The sequence below is a fragment of the Aplidium turbinatum genome, chromosome 5 (genome assembly GCF_918807975.1).
Source record: "Aplidium turbinatum chromosome 5, kaAplTurb1.1, whole genome shotgun sequence".
Taxonomy (NCBI): domain Eukaryota; kingdom Metazoa; phylum Chordata; class Ascidiacea; order Aplousobranchia; family Polyclinidae; genus Aplidium; species Aplidium turbinatum.
Window position 1 is genome coordinate 13070592 of NC_137476.1, and position 10997 is coordinate 13081588.

At 37.8% G+C, this 10997-nt stretch overlaps 1 long non-coding RNA gene across 1 annotated transcript; it reads left to right on the plus strand.

Annotated features, from left to right (window-relative positions):
- The first annotated feature begins 1854 nt into the window (after window positions 1-1854).
- On the plus strand, window positions 1855-3149 carry LOC145771292 (uncharacterized). The gene is made up of 2 exons (XR_014289190.1): window positions 1855-1977; window positions 2553-3149. It is a non-coding gene; the product is annotated as an uncharacterized LOC145771292 (long non-coding RNA).
- The last annotated feature ends 7848 nt before the right edge of the window (window positions 3150-10997 follow it).

A 10997-nucleotide genomic window follows, 5' to 3' on the forward strand; every position in this document is an offset into this window, starting at 1 on the left:
CGATATAGCCTGATGTGAACGTGCCTTACTGTACCGGTAACTCTGTTGCTATTTAGCAGAGTAATTTGTGCAATTTCACTGGCTTTGTTAAGCTGATTTTTCATATGTGTGTTTTTTAGCTGTACATTCAAGAGCATTTGATGGCTTGTATGTTATTAATTAACATTTTTTTCAGGTTCTTCCACTGACTGGCATGCAGTTTTTACATAGTTTACTAATCAATGTAGTAATAATTGGAATAAGAATGAATGGCTTGATGAAAATGTATGTTTGTTGAATTTGTGTAATGATGATTGTACACCTTGTCCTTCAGTGAAAAAAAACCAACACATGACAAAACTGAGGCTAAGCAGTTCTGTTATGAAGTATGCCTAACAGAGACATTCAAAAGTGTGACAGTGTTAGAACGCCTCACGGGGGTCTGGGGGGCGAAGCCCCCCAGAAGTTGGAAAACATAGTTCCCGCGCCCCCTGCTATAAATTGGGCTACTTTGGGAGCAAATTTGCTACTTTTTTTTTCAAAATCTGGCAACTCTGTATAAACCTGTAGAAAAATGGCGAATTGAATGGTTGCAGTGTTTGTTAGGTGAGTTTGGGCTGCTGAATGGGGGGGAATAACGCTAGAAAGAAGAAATTGTGTTACAGAAGTGCTAAACGTTCCTTTTAGGCCTTCACTGTGTAATTTTAATTAAAATATTATACTCCATGTGCACGTTTTCCTCAGAACATACCGTAGCTCAGAATGCTTGCTGCACCAAGTTGAACCATAGACAGAAAGCATGCAGAAAGGCACTGGTATCATGACTAGGCCAACAAGTAGTTAAAAGATGATGTGAGTTTTCAAATTACTAAGGAATTAATTTTTGGCTTCTTCAGCAGAAGACCAAAACATAGGTTCTTAAAAGGCTGGTCAGTTGCTAACTTTTCTGCCAGGAATATTAGGCACTGGTTAATTTAAAGGAGGGCACTTGTTGCTCATGGAAATTGACCTAGACTCAAGATTAAACAGTACTTTTGTCTATTCAAAGTTTATAAATATATATGTAGTGTACAGGTATTTATTCTGAAGAACTTTTGATTAGATTATTTATTAGACTACGGTATGTAAATCCAAATACTTAGGCTACATCAGACATGCGCAATCAATCATTTTATTCTGTATTACAGTTACTAATCACTTGTGATCTGCTTGACATATGGTATGTTAACAACTATACTTGTCAAAATCAACCATTTTGCTGTTCATTAAGAATATGTGCATTACAGTCAAAAAATTGCCCATTCTTGTGGCTAGTTTTCTAGGATAGGCCCATAAATTTATTCTAACTTGCCATTGAATATTTATTGTTTGTCAGTGTACACTACAGATTGCAGATGTACTTGCAAAAAACTTGTTTGTTTATTACTGATAAAAAATATAAAGTTACGTTATGTATGTAATCTCCTTTCTTGTTCCACTTAATGTATTTTGCACCAAAATGAAGAAGTGCATTTGACATGACACATTTGTACTGGTACTGTACTATGAGTTCTTATTCACTAACCACAGTTGATTTTGAGCCATTTCCACTAAAAATATGCTGGTGCTAATTCTCGCAAGCACATAAGCAAAATAACTATGTTTGATTGAATTAAACACTGGTGAGCTAAGGTAGGCTATTGGTAACTTACGGTACTTTTGAATGCAAACAGCTAGCTTCATTGAAAAGGAAATATATTATACACTGCAGTTCAATATTTCTGATATGTCACATTTAGCATGTTACTCGTGGGCCACTCATGATATAGAAAACAATTTATATGCATAATACAAATAGAGAATGTTCATAAATACAGTATATATTTATTACAATGCAGCAATAAGTGTACAGAAAGGTTTTTAATTATATTGTTTTTAAAAGTCATTAAAATGTTGTCACAATGTTTGGAGGCTCTTCAAGACATAAGTGAAGAAGAACTTACAATATTTTTTGATGAGGTATGTTTAACCACACTTGTTTAGATGCAAAATACTATTCATATATCTTACTAACTAAGTCTCTTTAAGACTCCTATTCAAAAATGCTCGTTTAATCTGCAATTCTGACGCTCTTGTCAAATCGTCATATTTTAAATGTGCCATTCGCAGCTTGTCGTTAACAATTCTCTGCAACAGCATTATCTGTTAACCTGGTTATTGTGATTATTCTTGTGTTTTTTGTTTTTGTCTTTTTGCATACGTATGGTAATTAATATGGACTTATTGGTCTGATGCAAATAGATAATAATAAAAATAATATTATCAATATGAAATTTGGAAATCTAGCCAATGAAATACTTAACTGCTTCAGGGTTGGCCTTCAGGTTGAAAAAGTTAGTTTTCAAAAGCATAATATATATGTACACCATTATGATGGTGCTACTTTAGAAGTGCTTTAATTCAATAATTCCGTAGCTAGATTTACATTTTGAGGTAAGGAACGTTCTTCTTTGGGTGCCATGCCTTCTAAGTTCGGAGAGAATAATGGCAATTGATGAAGATGGTGTAATACTGAATTTATTTGTATTTTACAGTTGAATGAAGATTTGGAAGGTGGAAATTCTCTTCGAAACGTGGGGTATTACACCGACATATTGCCCAATGAAATCAATAACCTTAATCTGCCTAATGCAAATCATGACTACTGTGAAGAAAGCTTATTGCCGAACTTGGACTGTGCGAGGTATACAGCAATCTATTAACTGGAAACCCTCTACGAAGGCGCCTTTGAAGAACCTTTCTAGATCCTTGCTATGTTGACATGTATTGTTTTCGCTGTGATGGTCAGAAATAAACAAACTAAACTTCTAAAAAATGTGCTGGAGAGATACATGCGTATGAGGACTCATATTTTTTACCACTACAAGACTTCTTACAAGAGAAACAAAACAGCAAAACAATCGCATAAGCCGAACAGTGCACTACGTAGCTCTCTGAAAAGTACAAACAATTCTAAAAGCAAACATTGAAGGAGGATTCTTGTTGTATTTTGTTATCCGTTTTTGATTTGTACAATAAATATCGTAGCATACTTTCATCGTATGCTTTTCAAGCTGATTTCATAGCACATTACTTTAAAGAATAAAATAGGCTTTCTATTAACATCATCATCATAATCCATCGTCGGTTTGTTCCCCACTAGTGGGGGTGGCCGATTGTTTCCGCGCAGCAATTGTTTTAATCCCTCTTCTCCATTTCACCCTGTCCCTTGCATCTTCCTCCTTCAGTCCGATTTTTTTAAATTCATCCTTCACTTGTTGTTTCTACGTTCTTGGACGACCGCGTTTCCTCTTCCCATCCACCTTTAGATCTAGTGCCTTTCTAAGAAAACTTCCTTCCTCCCTCCTTATCACATGTCCATACCATCTTACTCCATTTGCCCTTGCCAGTTGGTCTATGGTCTCTCTCATCTCTAGCATATCCAACAATTCTTCAGTCCTTTTTTCCCTTCTCGTTTTCACCCCACACATTGCTCTCACCATTGACTATTCCGTTCTTCTCAGGATTGCCAGTTCACTCTCTCTCAATATCCATGTCTCGCTACCATATAGCATTGCAGGCCGCACACAGCTCCCATATACTTTCCCTTTCATCCTTAGTGAGATTTTTCTGCCATACAACATTTCCCCACATTCCCTGAACTTTGCCCAGCCCAATCTTGCCCTTGTTGTCACCGCTGCTTCACATCCACCACTTCCATTTATCCGATCACCCAGATAACAGAAGTCTGTCACTGTTTCGATGCCATGGCAGAACTCATCATCATGGCCTTCCACTTCATTCCTTCCTTTACTGCATTTCCCACAGACAAAACACTTCGCCAATCTTGTTGCGGCTCTCTTGACATTAGCACATCTTGCGTGTACCCACTTTCCACATTCCTTGCATTGCATTGAATTTCTCATCACTCTCTTGCCACATATTCCACAGGGATCTACTTTGCTCTCAACAACTGTTCCTTCTGCTCCACTCACCATCACTTTTGTTTTTTCAAGATTCACCTTCATACCCTTGGTTTCAAATGCTTCTTTCCATTTCTCAAACTTTCTCTCCAGTCCCTCCATACTATTACTTGTCAAGACCAGGTCGTCTGCATACAAAATTTCACTCAATAAGCCCTCCCTCACTCCTTCAGTTACAACGTCAACCACAATAGCAAATATCAGAGGTGACAAAACTGATCCTTGGTGTACACCAACCTTCACAAAAAACTCGTTTGAATAATTTGATCCAACTCTCACTTTTGTTCTTGCATCCTCATACATAGACATCACAGCTCTCACTAATACCTCCGGTATACCTCTTTTCCTCATTGCCCACTCCGTAATTTAAATAAGTTAAATAATTTAAATAATAATAATTTAAAAATAATTTAAATAATATTTAAATAATTTTAATTTAACACCGTAATTTAAATAGGTAGGCTACTGTAAAAAGTACACAGAAGGGTGCCAATGCGGCAATGATGTAGTTGCAGTGAAAGTACGGTAAACCACTCTTATAACCCTCATTCATCTGAATGAACTACTATGTATAAGAAACCATCCGGAATAAAATTCTCGTCTATATACCCATACTGTATGTTATATGCAAGGTTTACTGTACCGGAAATTAGCATACAGTATGTGCTGTAGATATGGATACGCCACTTTCAATCACTGTTTTATGCAGTCTCGAATAAAGCGCAGTATGCCAGAGTGGTTAGTCTAATGTTCACTTCTCGACATTAGATCCCTTCACTGCAGAGTGCTTTACAATATCTAAGATTTTGGCGGTACTGCCAAGCATTCGAACTGTAGGTGCGGTATCACATGCAACTCTTTGATGTTGACAACCGAAGTACCGTCAAGCAGGGCTACTTTGAACGGTAGCCTAACTTTGAACACTAATTTAAAAATCCGACTACCCATTGTATTAAGGCCTGTGAAAGGCACATTTTAAATTGCATTTCAGCGAAAACTTCATCAAATGACCTTTAGGAATGGTCCTTTCTGAAAATGTAAAAATAATGGTATTGTCGACAGTAAAGACTGCTTCGAAACTATTTTTTGGAAATTTGTAATTTTTGCAGACAGCTAACAGTTTTAGGTAGGCTGGAAACTTTTGTACCGATCTTGGAAAGTAAAAGAGCTTTTGACCCAGTAATTTTAGTAAAAGATTTCAATATTATTAGTATATCGAGGATAATTCGAAAACTGGATTTGTGTTGAGCATATCGTTTGTAATTACGAAAGTTCTGGATCGCATCACTTTTTTAGTTTAGGTTGCCTAACTTTGAACAGTGTTCAAAGTAGCCCGCGCATTTTCTTTGGACTACACCACTGTGATTTAGCGATGTTCAAAGTAGCCCTAACATGTTTTTCAAGCAAGGATGCTTTTTGAGCAAGGATGCTTTTCCTTGTTGTTGCATTGAGGTATGCCATGGAACAATTCTGATGTACCTAGCCAGTTTTTTGGTTCTAATCGTATCATCTCACTCACTCACAAGCTCTCACTTCTCCAAAAAAGTGTTAGCACTTTCTGAAACCAACAACGTAGATTTTTGTTGTTTACCGCTAAATTCAACTCATCTCCAACCGTTGGATGTTGCCTTCTTCGCACCTCTTAAGAAGGCTTGGCGAAGAATCTTGGACCACTGGAAATCCAGCAACAAGAAGAGTGCTGCAACATTGAGCAAGGATGCTTTTCCTTCACTTCTGAATAATCTGCACAAGGAACTGTTTCTTAACGGTCATTCTGACAACCTTGCAAGTGGGTTTAAAGCTTGTGGCATTTGTCCATATGATCCGCAAGAGGTTTTAAAAAAGCTGCCAGACTATGATGATGATTCCAATGATGTTGGAAGGAGAGTGTCTGATGTTGTTGTCAATATATTGAAGGCAATGCGAGGAGTCGGAGATGATACTGCACCTCCAAGGAAGCGTAGGAGAAAAGTGAATGTAACTCCAGGAAAGGGAGTTACTCCTGCGGACATTGACTACAGTTCGGATGATACTGACACTGAAGTCGTTTTGAACGATGAATCTGAATGCAGCAGTGAAGATTCATACTCATCTGATGCTGACTCAAGTGAAGTCGAGGAAGAAGAAATAACGATCATCTATCATATACCGTATACGATCATATACCGTATCATATATCATGGGTCGTCCGGGAGAAATTTGAAAATTTTGCTAGGAGGGGGGTTGGGGGGCTTGTTATTGACTTTGTTAGCAGTTGTTTCATCATGAAACTTTTTTTAAATGAAACAACTAGTTCAAAATAATGCTATGTGACATATAAGATTGAACAAACTGCTCAATTATGGCCTAAAATATGCATAATAAGTGAGTGTTCAAAGTTAGGATACCCCGACCCTAACTTTGAACACCCACAAATTTGGCGGGAAAAGCCCCAAAATTTTATTTGTTCAAAAATTGCTTACACCTCTTTGAGCGTCCACACACAGCCCCAATTTTGGCTAAATCTGAGCTGTCTAACTTAAAAACGCGTAAAAATACAAGCAAATAAGTGCAAAAAGTGTTCAAAGTAGCCCTGGTTGACGGTAGTGTTCAAGATGATCCTGCTTTATTCTTCTTGCAAGTACAGCAGCAAACGTTCCTTGAATTATCGCTGGTAAGGACAGATACGAGAAGAGCATCTGAAGCTTTACTTAGTAGCATCTTCTCTCTATTGACATCCCCAACTAAATCTGAAAATCAATGACCTATCAAAAATAACATTTAGCAATGTATGTTATAATTAGCATACGTGTTCATCACAAATTAACTATACACATGACACAGGGATGCCAGATTAGTGAATCTTCTCAATATACGAGTACAGTAGCAGTAAGCACCATATGCTTATTGCTTAAATTAAAAAAAAAACATAACAGATATGACACATTACGTGATTCACTAGGCATCAGCTCTTAATTTTTACCAATGTCAACCATCATGACATAAAATTACATTATTTTATTGTGTTGATCTTACCTGATGAAACTGTTTTGCCCACTGTGCTGTTGAAACAGAAATTTTTTTCTTTTCACCACTTGGAACTTTGTACAAACAAAATTCCACATTTGTAGCGCTGCTACATTGTGGTAAACAGCAATTTATTCCAATATTCCACCACATTTACACTTAACTTGTGACATTATCCAACTAAATAATCATAACTAAGATAATTCATAATCCTAAAAAGCGTACAGCATTTGATTATGAACTGTAATGCTAATAACAACAAAAGATAATTGCTAACAAAGGTAGTGGTTAACCGGCTACTGCATTAGTGACCTGCTGGTAGTCTCAAAGTGGACTAATTGATCTACAAAAATGGTAAGCTTAACATAATAAATAGAAAATTACAACACAAAGGAAATAAACAAAACATAACCTTTGTCAGCATAACTGGTCCATTCAATCAAATTTCCAGCGTGTACATAATCAATTAAGATGCTATACATGTCGCAAACCAGGCTCCCCAAATATGGAACAAGTTACGGTATCTGAAGTGAAGCAATTGAAGTACAGTACGGTAGAAAATTTATCAAACAACGATTAGTAAGCCATGTGGATTAATTGTTTTACATTCTATTGTGTAACATCTTGTTTGCTGCCCATTATCAAATCGGTTCAAAGTTTGTCCTAAAATTTTTTGTTTTAAATTCAGTTGTTTTTTTTAACTTTTCTGGATTAGTATGTGTTGTATTGGTATAAATCAATTTAATTCAACCAGCACAAGAGTTTTTAATGATAAATCACTTAGTTTTTGACATAAAAATCGAACGTTGGCCAGCAAAGCAATCAAGCCTGGTCAGTTTTTAAGCAGGGCTGCCAGACAAGTTTGGATCAATCGCACTTAGCCTAAATCAACAAAAAAATTTTTTTTTTTTGCTTTTATTTCAATGCGAAATGTTTGATTTTTTTTAATTGAATTTAAATTTTGTTGCTTTATGTTAGTGGAAAAGTGACAAAAATTGTCATAAATTGTTATTTGGGCTCAAACTTTGTAATAATACGTCGCCTGGATTCAGGGGCGGATCCAGGTATTAACGTTAGGGGGGGCGATGTCGTTGACATTCAGGCAAGTGATCAGCCCAGCACAAACAACGACGGAGGTCTCCCCTAGAAAATTTAGGTTGAATTTGGTGCGTTCTGAGAGCATTTCGAACACAAATTATGAGAAATTCTATAAGTTAAAAAACCCTCAACAATGCTGTTGTTTAACAAAGGGAGAGGTGAAGAGTGATGTGCCCTTGCCATGTCAAGTTGAACCCTGAACAATTTAGCCGCATTTACAGTTGAGACTGAAGGTTTCACCTTGATTGTTTCACAGCAATTTAAAAATTGACCACGGAAAGATAATAACAGGTAATTCTGTCTTTCCAATGTCACAGCATAATATTAATATTGATACAGACATTGAGGTTGTTATAGACTTACTGCATAACTTCGAGGTTTTATTCCTCTGACAAGTTTTGAATTGCTATAAAGAGCAATGAGGCAAGGTTATGCATACATTCAACATAATGACCAACAAAAGTGGGGGCCAGGTCAAAACACTGGGTCCATCCTCCACCCCCGCAGAATAGGCTAGCTTTATAGCCATTGTAGGCTAGCTTCCGATTGTAAATTTTTATTTTGGATCAGCGAAACACTACAATTTGTACATTAAAACTATAAAATGGCAGTTAAACATAGTTAAATGACGACCAAAGGATATAGTCCTCCTTAAAACGTGTCATGCACGGTCGCTGCACCAGACAAAGAAAGAAACTAACAATAACAGAAACAACTATTTCTGTGGACTTCACAAATAAAACGAAAATAAAAAAGCCACTTTGCCGGAACGGGTACCGTAAAACGGGGGAAATAGGAACATGGGGGTGAATAGGAACAAATTTTAGACTTAGAATATTTTGCATATTTCCTTATATCTGTTTATATATTTTTGCAGGCTCGCATGTTATTTTGGTTAGGCATTATATAAAGTGTAGAATAGCATAAGCGTTTGATCTGTACTTCGACAGACTTACTGCTGAGCAGAGATTTTTTCTTGAAACTTTTTGGAGTGTTTTTTGCAACCGTGAAAAACTTCTATTCCCTGACGACGTTGAGCAGAGGTGGAGAACTTTCATATTGCCAAAGACCTCGGCCATAGTAAGTAGTTTACGCTTCATGGTAATTTTCAATTAAAATCCTAACAAAATTTTGTGCTCATGGATTTCATTTTTTTCAGACAAATTTTCGAAATTTTCGGGGAGAATAGGAACACGCCAAAAGAACATGCCACGAACATATAAATCGGATCCTCGAGGAAAAACATACAAGAAACATACTCCAGAAGCAATCAATCAAGCTCTGGCAGATCACCGTCGTGGAATGTCCTTTCGCTCATGCTCAAAAAAATATGGGATTCCGATTGCAGTCCTTTGCAGAAGAGCCAACAATCCCAAAATGAAGACTCAAGGGGGGCAAACTGCCTTAGATCAAGAGTTGGAGACATATATGGCACAAAGAGTAGCTACGTGTGCTACACGGGGCTTTCCTTTGGACAACTTCGACATCAGATTCATGGTAAAAGGACATCTAGACAGACGTGGTGTTTCTATTCCACGTTTCAAAAACAATTTGCCAAGCAAAGATTGGGCCGATTCATTTGTTAAAAGAAATCGTGAGATTGTGTCTTATCGGATTTGTCAAAACATAAAGCCTTCAAGAGCATCGTTGTCGCCTGCCATTGTCAAGACATATTTTTCTAATCTTGCAGTGTCGATTGCTGGCATTCCACCAGCCAACATCGTGAATTACGATGAGACCAACTTAAGCAATGACCCAGGGAGAAAAAAGGTCATCACTAAGCGAGGCATCAAATATCCAGAAAGAATCATGGATCATAGCAAATCATCAATATCGATAATGTACGCCGGCTGTGCAGACGGCACTTTGCTTCCGCCATACGTTTGCTACAAAGCAGTTCATTTGTATGAATCGTGGACAGTTGGAGGGCCATCCGGTGCTCGATATAATCGCTCTAGTTCAGGATGGTTCGAAATGCAAACCTTTGAGGACTGGTTTGTGAGCATTGCGCTTCCGTATCTGAAAAATCTGGAAGGGAAAAAAATAATGATCGGAGACAACTTAAGTTCTCACTTGTCTGCTGAAGTCATAAAACAGTGCGAAGAAAACTACATTGCGTTTGCATTCTTGCCACCAAATTCCACCCACATCCTCCAACCTCTTGATGTTTCCTTTTTTCGACCTCTTAAACGTTCCTGGAGGAAAATACTGGAGAAAGAAAAGCGCAACTGCAAAGGTTCGGCTGGCCTTTCTAAAGATTCATTCCCTTCCCTCCTAAATACGTTGCACAACGATGTGTATAACAATGCTGCGTCAAATCTGAAGTCTGGTTTTGAAAAGTGTGGAATTTATCCTTTAAATGAAGACAGGGCTCTTTCCTCACTTCCACATCGCAGTACCGGTACCGAACCAAATGATGGAGATTCGTTTTCTGCAGTGGATGATACCTTAATTTCAGTATTGGAAGGAATGCGTTACAAAGCTAATGCGCAACACAAAGCTCAAAAACGGAAACGGCTAACTGTGGAACCCGGAAGAAGTGTAGGAACGGCCGATGTTCCTTCATGGCCGTTCCTACACTTCTTCCGGGTTCCACAGTTAGCCGTTTCCGTTTTTGAGCTTTGTGTTGCGCATTAGCTTTGTAACGCATTCCTTCCACCGGCCGATGTTCCTTCATGTTCTGATCAAGGTGTGTCACCGGCACAAACTTGTATTAACACCGAATCAACAGAAGTGGACGATTTTGAGGAGGATGATATTGTTGAGATAAATGCGGCAGGAGATTATGTAATTTTTAATTATGAAGGGGAGGTTTTTCCTGGCCAGATCATAGCTGTGGAAAGCGAAGGCTGCTTAATTAAATCTATGGTAAAAAGCGGCTTCCATTGGAAGTGGCCGAAAGACGAAGACATC